Source organism: Spinacia oleracea, chromosome 6, assembly GCF_020520425.1.
Source record: "Spinacia oleracea cultivar Varoflay chromosome 6, BTI_SOV_V1, whole genome shotgun sequence".
Taxonomy (NCBI): Eukaryota; Viridiplantae; Streptophyta; class Magnoliopsida; order Caryophyllales; family Amaranthaceae; genus Spinacia; species Spinacia oleracea.
Window position 1 is genome coordinate 102975681 of NC_079492.1, and position 12303 is coordinate 102987983.

Sequence of the window (12303 nt, forward strand, 5' to 3'; positions counted from 1 at the left end):
AGCTACAAGGGGCAGGATGCGTTCTGTTCGACTTTTGGGTCGATTGCGCGACAGAACGCCGGATCAATTTCGCAGCGTGAGGCTAGACTTAAGGCTACAGTAAATACTCAGGTTATGGAATTGTGTGTCCTCTTCACGTCGGTTTTGAGGCTGTATTTATAGGGAAAGAGTTTGTGGAAAGATAGATTTTTAGAATACGAATCCAAAAAGAATTCGGAGACGACACGGCCCCAGGCATTTTCAGCGCCCAGGGCTGGGCGGCGAAGATTTCGGCGCCCAGATCCAGGCGTTGAAAATGGGATATAGGCCGAGTTCTTTGTCAGATTTGGACTCTTAGAACGCGGAGCTTTTGAGACTTTTTCCGAGTCTTTTAGTGCATATTAACTTTATGACGGAATGCGTCTGGGCCTGTTACGAACTCTAGGTTCGTTAGGATTTTAATTAATACGTAACTCTTATTTTCGAATTATATCAGGAATGCAAATTCTATCTCTTTTAGGATTTATGTTGGAGTGCAACACCTAATTCTGACAGGTTTCTATCTTTTATGACTTTGCCACTTTTAACAACTACCTTTTACGGCAGATACTATCTTTAGCAGGTTTCCATAAATAGCAGTTTTGGCTGAAATGAAAAGGGGGATTGAGATTCGTTATTTTATAGGAGATGCGTTGCCAAGTGGAGATTTGTGTTCTCATCATCGAACCTTCCCTTTCGGGAATGGGGACAAAAGTAGGTGTCTACAGTTAGCCCCCACTTTGACTGAGTCTCGAGATGAGACGATGGTCAAAGTACTGGACGGAGTGCGTCATACAAGCCATGGTGTATGTGACCTGTTTTGCGAGGGTCTCACGAGCCCCCGAGTGATAACATTTGACTTAAGGGTCATCACTTGAAGTGTTAACACATTCCTCACGTGTCATTGGAATCTGTTAACCGATAGTATAGAAACTCCCTCACTTTGTCATTGGAAGTATCTAAAGATGTTTTCGAAATCAAAGCTATGAAGTGTAACTAGGCCTGGCCAAGCCCAATCACGAGGTAAAAAGTTTTAAAAGATTTCTCATTTTTTAAGGTTAGCTAAACGAGAAAACCCCCTTGTTTTTATAGGACGTAAAACGAAGGAAAATCCAGCACATCGCTTTTTTTGGGAAAACGGAAAACCAATCCTTTGATTTTTTGGAAAAGGGAAAACCAGAAAAAGTTATCGCTGCAGCGACTAAGGACCTGCGCGGTTAGTGACGCAGACCCCGCCCGCTGAAGGTGGGCGAGCCTGTCCGCTGAGGGTGGACGCCCCGTCCGATAGAAGTGGACGAATCTGTTTTGATGTTTTGAAAATAAGGACCTACGCGGTTTGTGACGTAGACCCCGCCGGCTGAAGATGGCGAGCCTGTTTTGTGTTTTTGAAGATTTCATTTTCGAAAACTGAGGACCTGCGTGGTTAGTGACGCAGACCCCGCCCGCTGAAGGTGGGCGAGCCCTGTCCGCTAAGGGTGGACGCCCCGCCCGCTGGAGGTGAGCGAACCTGAATTCGTCTTTTTTATTTGGGACTTGCGCGGTTCGTGGCGCGATCTTGCCCGATTGAGGTGGGCAAGTCCCTATTTCCTTTGTTCTTGGGATTTCTTTTGAGAATTTCTTTTTATTCATTCTTGTAAGAGCGAATTCTTTCGAGGGATGCTCGGATTTAGTTGCAACCTGAATGTGGGTTGACAACGTGCTTAGACGGACCATTGTCTCGTGGTCATCATCTTTTATGGTTTTGAGCTAGTCTTTACGGCCCAATTTTACCACTATCTGGGTCCTTGATTAGAGGACTATGTATAAGTATTGACGGCGACCTTTGTCTTGAGGTCGTAATCCGGTTTTATCTTTTGAGATTATCCAAACACGGGACTTCGTACAGCATAGTCTGGGAATATTGTTTTATCTTTGCATACTCTCTTTTGAAATACATATTTTCTTTCGAGCCCCCAAGTATTCGTGCTTGACGGTCATTTCTTGTCAAAGAGGTTCCTTGGGGATACGCATTTTGTAATGTCCTTGATCGTGTTTGGGATCGTGCTCGTAAGTGCGAGCGATCTTTGTAGTGGTATGCTACTTTGATGAAGTCGTGGAGTGCGACTTCATTTTCCAGGCGACAAAGTGCTTCAGTTTTCAACAATTAATACATCGAGCTCACTTTGGCCCGGCTTGATCTTTTGACAAATAAACGCTTTTTAATTTAAGAAACCAACGACTTGATTTTTTTTTTTGTGTTTCGAAGAATGACTTTGTTTATTTTTTTCTATATCGCCTTATCAAAATGTACATATATTTTTCTTGAGATGAGTCTAAGTTTCGACAAGCTTTAACATTTGTTTTCACTATTCGGGCTCTAACGGTGCTTTGGGCTTGATCTTGATTACAACAGGGCCTCGTACGATTTTAAGTCCTTTCCTGCTCCGCGTTTTGAAGGGTCCGGGTCTTGGACTAGATTTCCGGCGCCCCTGGCATGGCGTTAATAATTTCGGCGCCCAGCCTTGGGCGCTGGAAATGCTATTTCGACAGTTTTCTTTTCTTAATTCCGGATTTCTTAACACGTTTCCGAATGGGAGCAGGATGTCACTTGATGCTTTCGTGTATATATAGGGGTCAAGTACGTCTTTCTTTTTCACCACTCTCCATCTTCCTTTCTCTCACAATTGCTCAGCTTTTACTCTTTCCTATTCTTGCCATGTCGATTCCTCCTTTCTCCCTCCAACGAGATGTTAGGCGTTGGCTAAGAGCCCTTAATCCCACAGAAAAGGCTTTGTTGAAAGGATACCACTTAGAGGCATTCTTAGGCTTACAACAAATTAATATTGATTATAACTTTCTGTATGCGGCCCTAGACTTTTGGGATTCTGATCACCATGTTTTTGTTTTTCGGGGCTACGAAGTATGCCCTTTGCCAGATGAGTTTGCCGCGATCTTTGGTTATCCTACCAATGCTACTCCTGCTACCCCTGGCACTGTTGAAGAGGGTAAAACAACCATAGGGGCTTTCCTAGGACTAGATGCTAACATGCTTGCTGAGATCGTCGTGGGTGATAAGGTTAATTTGGCGAAGCTTGTAAAACACCATTTTAGACCTAGTAAGAATATGACCGAACAGAAATTGAATATTCGATCATTTGTATTTTGCTTGTTGAACCACTATTTACTGTCGAATAATAATGGCGAGTTCGGTGACATAAGGTTGTTCCCCTTGATCAGCCAGATGGAGAGTTGTTATTCCATTATGCCGTTGGTTGTTGCCGAGACCTTGCTGAGTGCGGATGAGTTAAAGAAGGATGTCAAGTCTGAAATTTTTAAGGGGAGCCCCCTATTGTTGCAGGTAATCGATCGTTTATTTGCACACACATATTTATTTTTTTATTCTTTACGTTTGCCCCTGCCTTGAGCTGATTTTCAGCGCCCAGGGCTGGGCGTCGTATATTCTGGCGCCTGGTCCTGGGCGTTGAAAGTGCGCCCCAGGAATTATTATTTTTCTGATCGTACCCGTTTTTTGCAGATTTGGCTCATGGAACGACTCAAGCTTTTAGAAACTCCCGTCGATCCTAAACGTTATCGCCCTATAGCCTTGGGTGACCGAAAGTATTTGCACCAAGGCCAGAACGAGGCCGAGTGGGCCTCCTATTTTACTCATGGCATATGCTATATTAAGTGGGTGGTACCGTGGTGGGGTTTGACTAATATGACGGGGGGTTCCGAGGCATTAGTTTATGTTTCTTTGTTGGGCTTATCTCGGCCCATTTACATCTTTCCTTACCGAGTCATGCGACAGTACGGCTTAAGGCAGACTATCCCGTTTTCCGATACGGTACCTCCTAAAGTAGCGGTCTTTTCCAAAGCACGGTTCAAGCATGGGCTAAGTATTATGGTGGCCTCCCGCGTTGACCGTGGCTACCGATGGCTTTGTGGGTCTTTCTGAAACTACAAGTTGTGGATGAGTTTCGATGATAAGGCTGTGAGAACTAAGGCTCGAAATGAAGAGCCGGCTGAGCTTTTGATACCTCGGGGTAGGGCTAAGTATAAGAGCCGTGATGCTGCTAATCCTCGTGACCATGGTATTAAGACTGTAAAAGCTCGTCCTGATCGAAAGCGAAAGGAAATTCCTCCCCGTTCCAGTTCTAGGCCTAAAAAGGTGCCTAACATGAAGAGACCTGCTGTTCACAACAGAAATGCAAGCTCTCGCAGAGATCGTCGCCGGAATAATGTATGGGTTAGGAAAGTTCAGCCCCTAGCAGAACTAGTGGCTAATCCAATTGATGTTGATAATCCTTCCCCTACCGTTGCTTGTGCCCTTGAGGCTGAGCGGGCTATAGCTGTTCGAACTGAAAATGTTTCTGAGGCCTTGGGGTCCTTGGAAGTTAGTGTCAAGGAGCCTGTTCTTATGGAGATTGATATAGGGGCAGCGCAGAAGCCCGTGGAAGTGGACCCTGCGAACATTGCCCTCTACGAAACTTTATTTGATGATCCTGAAGAACTCGAGTGGTGTAGTTCTTGTTAGGGTATAGGTGCCCTTTATTTTTTCAGTTGTGTTTGTTTTTCATTCCTTAGCACTTTGTTTTCCTTCTTATGATTTTCAAATATTAATAAAGGCGGAATTTTTTTTTTCTTGTTTTCGTTTTGTTTCTCTCTTTTTTCATTTCCAACACTTATGCGCATTATATATTTTTTTATTTGATTGGACCGAATCCATAAATAGGATTGCCTACGTATCCTTGTTAAATAACTTTAACTTAGAATCAGGTCGAGCGTAGTTCTAGCTAGAGTAGATTCTAGGATGCCGAATTCGATAAGTATGTTCTGAGATGGAAGCATATTATTTGAAACGGTAGAATAAGTGAAGTTTATTATTTACTTTAATCTGTTGCTTTGCTGGGAAACAAAAAATTGTTTTTTATGTTTTGAGTACATTTTATTTTTTGAGTACACGTATTTTGCATATCATTTTTTTCATGTGCTTTTTTGTGTGGTACGTATACGTTCTGTACCCCCCAAGTGTTCGTTATTTTTCCGTGTATGTGCGGATAAAATGATGAGCACTTCTGGGCAAAAGTCGGCAAGCAGAGAGATTCAGCGCCCAGGCTGGGGCGTTAAAGATTTCGACGCCCAGCCCTAGGCGCTGAAAATGATTCCGGGGCAAGTTTCTTGGCGCGTTGCTTCTTTTCCTTGACATGTTCTTGCATTTATTTCTTTTTCTTTGTTTTTTTACTCTTTGTTCGTCAGGAATCAATTTTGACGCTATTTTGGAAGCTTTTTGGACTGTTAGCGTTAGACGCATTTTCGTCCGGATTAATTTTTTCTATTCGTGACTCAAAACGGCTTTGAAAATGGAGTTAGGGTGCGGAAGATATGAAGATCTTTGCGTAGGCTTTTTGGGTGGGTTGAGGTGCGTGTTGTTAATGAAGGGTATGGTGGGGTTACGTTTTATTAATTTTCTTTTTAAGCAACATTTGCATTTGTTTTGGATTTGATTTCCTTTGATTTCTTTGGGTTGCATGGGTTGACTTTTATGATTGCACGGGTTGACCTTTATGTCTTGGAGAAATGAAGGGGATGATACGGTTTATTTTGTGGATTTCGAGAATTGGTTTTGATGTCACGATTCAAGACCGAGTGGGCCTTGCTATTGGGCCTAAAGTGGGCCGCTTCCTTATATTTTTTGATTTTATATTTGCAAATATGATTAGTGCTTGTTTAGTGTTAGAATAATATTTTAGGAGAAATCTTACGCCTTTATTAATTTGGAAAGTAAGGAAAACACACTGAAAAAAATTAATCAACATTCTAGGGGGTTCTTAGGACCATATCCGGGGCTTTATTCTTTCTATCATCTAAAGAACTAATAGGCGTTTTGCTAAAGTGCTCTCTACGACTCAAGCCCTGGGTTTAGTCTCGTAGAACTTTGGTCCTTCGCCTATACTCATTTTAAACTCTATTCCCTTTGCGTTGACCCACTGACATGTCTTCACCCATCCATTCTCGGCCTCTTCTAGTGTTGATGTAGGAGTGATTAACCGAGTTGGATCGAAACCTTCATCTTATAGAGCTAGGGTAGTCATCACAGTCTCGTCCTCCATAGGCTTCGATTCGTTAAACAATGTCCATAGAGCTTTGGTTGTCCAATATTTCAGCGGTTTCAGTCTTGGTGAGGTGGGGTGCCTCATCCAAAGTATGACAGTCATGGAAAATTTCGAATCTGGGCTTTAGCAGGCCATTCTGAACGAATGGTTCAGGGAAGTCACAACATGGGTGTTCTTCTCCTTCCCGGACAAACATACCGTTAAGGGTTCTTTGATATGGGGAAAGGAGGGTGGCTCGTTTTGTCTTGGCTGGCTTAAGGCGTAGCCTAGACAAGTGATCAGCAATATCTTCCTCCGTTGGTTCATAGCCTAGGCCAAAGGGAGTAGATTTGTTGGGTGGGGGATGGAACATGTAGTTCTTCTTCCTTATACCCAATGGAATTCCCGGGAAATAGCCCTGAGCTAGCAATATTTTAGGGTTGACCCGGGATGCACGCGGATTTAGAAAATGCTAAATTATAGTCCTCAATGAATTGGATGGCTTCATCCACTTGAAAACCGTAAAGGTCTTCCGCAGTGTCGGCCGTTCCTACCATAGTACAGCTGATGTCGAGAGGAGGGGCGCGTGTTTCCAGAATTACCCCGTTATGGTTAAGTTTAACCATTTGATGCAGGGTATAAGCCACACCTCCTAAGTAATGGAGCCAAGGGCGTCCTAAGAGGAGGTTGAAAGTGGGCTTGATGTCGATTATTTGAAACTCCGTGGTACGTGCCACGGGCCCGGTTTGTATTGTGAGGTTGATTTTTCCCAACACAGGCCTTCGAGAGTTATCATAAGCTCGTACTCCTTGCGTGGAGGTTTGGAAGTCATCGCTTCCTAGCCCTAAGCAATGGGCGGTTCGCAATGGGCAAACATTTACCGCTGAACCGTTATCTACGAGTGCTAGGGGGATGTTTTGTCCTTTGCATCCAACCACTAGATAGAGGGCCTTGTTGTGGGCGCCTCCTTCTTTAGGTAAGTCTTTGTCAGTAAAAACTATTGCTTTTTCCTCAACATCTCTTGTGACGTGGTTAAACAACGAGTCAGGTGTGATGTCCGTAGGGACTGAGATGAGGTCAAGTGAGCGAATAAGTTTTTCACGATGTTCCTTTGAAGTGCACATGAGATCCCAGATGGTAATCTCGGCTTTAGTTCTTTTTAGTTGCTTCAAGAGATGATTTTCAATGACTTCTGTGACGGTGGTGTGCCGCACGTTTTCAGGAGTCTGTTTGACTGGGATGTCGTCCATAGGGTGTGGGCGAATATCCTGTTGGTACACCCTTCCGGACCGAGTGAGATTGTCAACTTCGGACTCTTGAGGGGTGGTGTCAATGGGAGCATGCCCGCGCCAAGTTTCAGTAAAGAGGTCCTGGCCCGACACTTGAGACAGGTAGACATCTTCAGCATCATCATCCCACACGCCGCACACTTCTCTCTTGATTTGATCCATAGGGACTACGGTGAATGGTGCACCTTGAGGCGTGATATACACTGTAGGGTCAAAGTCCTTATTTTCTGGTTGGTCGAGAGAGATGTGACAAGAACCGAGTGGGCTCTTGTTGTTGTTGGGTTTCCCAACGTCAGGGAGAGGTATTATTTCATCCTCTATCATATCCCGGATTGTGTTATTTAGATTCCAGCAGTTTTCAGTGTCATGCCCATTTCCTTGATGGAATTCGCAATAGGTGCCCTCGACCCAATATTTACTTTTGAATGAAGGGTCAGGTGTGGGGCCTATGGGCCTTAGCTTTCCTTGATTGGTTAGTCTTTGGAAGGCTTGTACCAGAGTCGACCCGAGTGGGGCAAACTTTCGATCTCGGGTCCACCTTCCAGGGCTCCTTCGGGTTGGGGTTTCCTCTAAGGCGTGGACCTCTTGGGCTTGAGGCGTGTGGCCCCTGTTGTAGGTGTTACTTTTATATGCAGGCTTGCTTTGTACTGTTTTTGCAAGGTCATCCTCGATCTTTATTCCTACATCATAAACCCTTTTGAAGGTATCAACACTACGCCAGAAAATGCTTTTAATAGCGCTTATTTTTGCCTTTTACAGCGCTTCTTGAAGCGCTGTTGATGGCTCCGCTATTAAAAGTAAAAGTTACATTTAATAGCGCTTTTCAAAAGCGCTATCAAAAGTATTATTAGAATAAATCAAATGTTTCTTTTATAGCACATTGTAAGCGCTATTAAAGGTGTGCTGTTAAAGATTTTGCCGCCAACTTTAAATAATTTTATAATAGCATAGGTATATAAAGCGCTATTAAAGTGATATTTTATTATTTTATAATTTGCTAGCCGAATTATATTTCATTTTATACCACAAAATGATTATACATATTTCAAAATAACACCATATATTGAAGAGTAAAAATAATCGTATATTAATTTCCACACCTCATTATAAAGAATTTTCAATTGTACGTCAACCTAATAAAACCGATTACATAGAGATGTTCTAAAATAAGAACACAAACATTAAACTACGCAACATACATTAATTAATACAACTGTACAATTATTGGTTCATTCAACGTAACCGAGCTAATATACAGTTGTTAGACAACATGGTGCACCCATTGAGTTCTTACTTCGTCAATCTGCTCTTTGTTATAACTTGGAAAATCTGAAAAGTATTGCAAAATAACGAGATATAAGATATTCATACATATTATAAGATATAAGATATTCATATATATATATATATATATATATATATATATATATATATAGAAGGGAAAAAGTTAAGTGAGAAAGAATTAGCATTACCATAAGCATTATATTGAAAAAATATATTTACATAAGTTTCGTCTACATAAGTGCCATATAAGAAAGCAAAAGTCCACTTAGATTTACAGTTTCAAACATATAAAAGTATCCAAAATAGATGACAATTGTAGAGTAAAGAAACAACACATCTACCTAATTGTTACTCATGGAAGCACAAGGAAAGATGTTAGAGAAGCGAGTTTCTAAACTCAAAGCATACATTGAGGTAAGGTCTCAAGTTCTTCACAGGCATAACAAAATATTACAGAGTTCTTCAGCTATAGAACTTTGATGTGTTTGTATTTTTCTGTATATTGCATTATCAATGGGTTGTTGTTAATATGAAAAACATGTATGATTGTAGTTGTTGTGAAAAACTTTGCTAACTTGTATTTGTGCATTAGATGTTCTGTTCAGTTAAAGCTTTTGGTATGTAAGAGGATATCTGGATATGTGCAAAAGATATTAGATATTAGATAACAGTGGTTTATATGGACTTCCTTGCATGATGTTTAAATGTAAATATATTATTGCTTAATCTGCGGAACAGCGTAAAAAGTTTTCAACAAAAAATTATGTATGAGAGAATAGCAAGGTTATCTGGCGGTAATGCCATACCTCTGCAGGGATTAGTCATGCAAGAGAGTTATGGGACAGATCGATACACTAGTACAAGAACTAGCAGGCTATGGCCTCAAAAAAAGGAAGAGGCCATGGTCAAGAATCTGCAGTTTGCTACTAATAGTACCATGCTGCAGCAAAGTCAATTTATAACTTTATAAGTGCTTCTGATTTTGACAACATAGTTACGTTGGTCCAATAGAACAACCTCTCTAAGTAAGAAAACATATACCATGATTTCCAAACATCATGGCTTCTCTAGATATTTGCTACTGGTTATTATGGAACTCAAATCCATTCTCCAACTCCTTTCTCTCTCTACTTTATGATCTTTGACTTCCTCTCAATTGTGAATTACAATTATCAGTTTACAGATTCACAATTAAGGAACTTCCATAGAGAAAATATAGTTATAACTAATAAATAAATACTCACACATCAAGGTTGTCCCACGATCTTGAAAAGTTGCCTCATACAACATCCAATGAATCCGCTGGCCAGCTTGTCGGCAGGCTTACATTATACACAGTTCTGAATACATAACCAAATATAAACACATGTTAGACATCTAATAGCTAGGCAGACAGAAAATAGCACCAATTTTGTTTTTGGTAAATAAAATTTTTATTACCCAAAGGTAGAGAATACAAGAAGTACCAAACAAAGAAACACCAGAAACACTACAAAAAAAAGGCATCACAGCCTGCAAAACTAACACATAACATCAACTGCAACAGAACAGAAGTAGAAGCAACAAAGAAACACCCAACCTGTGCAAAGAAGCGTAACAACATAAGCAGCAGCACCCATCCTGTGCAGAGAAGCTGCACCTAGCCTGAACATAGCAAAAACAAGCATCTGTACAATAGATCAGCCTGCACAGATAACAGCAGCAAGCCAACAGGCCTCCCCTCAAAGCAGTACCCTGCAGTTAGCAGTAGCTAGCAGAATAGAGGCACACACTAGAAGAGCAACCAAAATGCATAGAGGAGCACTAATACTACATAAAAGATTAACGAGTACAGAAAGTCTGCAGTTTTTCCTTCTGTAAAATTCTGATATGAGCGCTGATCTGAATCATCTGCAGAATCTGAAGTCAAGTCTGAAAACATTTATGGAATCTCCATTGGTTTCTTTCCTTCCAAATCTCATATACAGTAAGACCGAGGGACATTCTGTACAGGAAAAAAATAGCACCAGTGCGAAACTCACTTGTTATCACTTTATTAGGCATAACAAAATTGACATGAACAGGAACTTAATGCATCAAATTCGCCTTGGACTATAGTGTAAGAACAAATGAAAGTAGCCAATAATCCAAACGTCAATTCTAGAATCTGTCAAGGCTTCATCCATTCATGCCAAAAACAGCTGCAATACTTATTAAGTCCCTTTGACTAGTTTAGGTAATATCAATAAAATTATGAAATAGTTACATATGGCCTCATGGGGTTTTTGAAATATGATTTTCGGTCGTACTTGTACTCATGACTCCAATTTCATTCATGAGATATAATGAAATTGAAATGTGATTTTGTTCCTTATACTCATTAGTCATTACTACTGTTTCGATCATGAGGCACAAGAGAACGCGATATTTGGTTATCACTAGTTACTTTACTGCTATTTCATTAATGAGGTCTAACAGAAATGCGATTTTTTGGTCAATGGCAATCACATTATCAAAACTACAGGACATGTATTTGGAGTAAAATAGAAAATTGGACATACACACTAGAGAACTTTAATCTTCAATATGTTTTTTCTAGGAAACTGATTCTAGTTTTTCACTACGGTAGTACTTTAAATAGTAACTAATTCGTGTAAAATCAGTTTAATTTTTAGATTAACAAACAATTATACTATTTCTCAATCAATTCGCAACTCAAAAAATTAATCAAGTGCACAAAATCCAAGATTAAGCAACAAAATTGTAATCAAATATCAATTCCAACAGAATTGACTCCTCCAAATCAATATGCAACCAAAATCAAGCACACGAGCGTTCAATTTAAAAACTTCAAATGAAAATAAGATTTGAAACCGTAATCGCAAACGCAAAATTAGGAGAGAGAAAAGGAGAGTATACAAAAATCCACAGTTGTATATATCGACAGAAATGGATATTCCTTTGACGCCATTTTCGAGCTTAGCCTTCTTGTGCGCTACAATGAAGATTGATTCTAAGTAATTCAACCGCCCATTCTCACAATGAAAAACAAGAACCCAGTAATTCAACCGCCCATTCTCAAACTCGATGTCGCACTCTTTCAGTGACAAGGGAAGCGTTGCCTTGTGAAGGGTTTAGGGTGATTGAGTTTCACCGCTTCGATGATCAGGAGTCTTGAGACTTGAAAGTGAGAAGCAAAGGTTATGAGTAAAAGATAAGAAGGGAAGAAACGAGAAACGAAGCTGCTGAGCGGTTTTATTTGTTTCCCATAGGGTTTTTTTAGTTTTTATTTTTTTTATATATTTATTTTTCTTTTAGGTTTTAGTAGCGGTTTAACATGGAGCCCTATAATAAGTTGTGCATATGACAGCGGTTATAAAATAAGCGCTATAATATGTTAAAAATAATACATTTAATAGCGGAAGAGGTAAAAGCGCTATTAAAAAAACGCTATAAAATGACATTTCTGTAGTAGTGCAAGGCCCAAGTACCTAAGGTGTTGTTTATAAGCTGGGTCTAGGTTGTCAATGAATTTTTGGACCAATTCAGTTTCAGGAGGCCTATTGATTAGTTGGGCCGCTTGGTCTCTCCATCTAGGAAAATAGGTCGTGAAACCTTCATTTTTCTTTTGGAAGAGTACTTCCAGCTCGCGCATGGTGACT

The 12303-nt window shown here is 40.6% G+C and overlaps 1 long non-coding RNA gene across 1 annotated transcript; it reads right to left on the bottom strand.

Annotated features, from left to right (window-relative positions):
- Positions 1 to 8441: 8441 nt before the first annotated feature.
- Positions 8442 to 11114, bottom strand: LOC130462721 (uncharacterized). The gene is made up of 3 exons (XR_008923425.1): positions 10242 to 11114; positions 9907 to 10002; positions 8442 to 8707 (listed from the first exon to the last, which is right to left on the bottom strand). It is a non-coding gene; the product is annotated as an uncharacterized lncRNA (long non-coding RNA).
- Positions 11115 to 12303: the final 1189 nt, after the last annotated feature.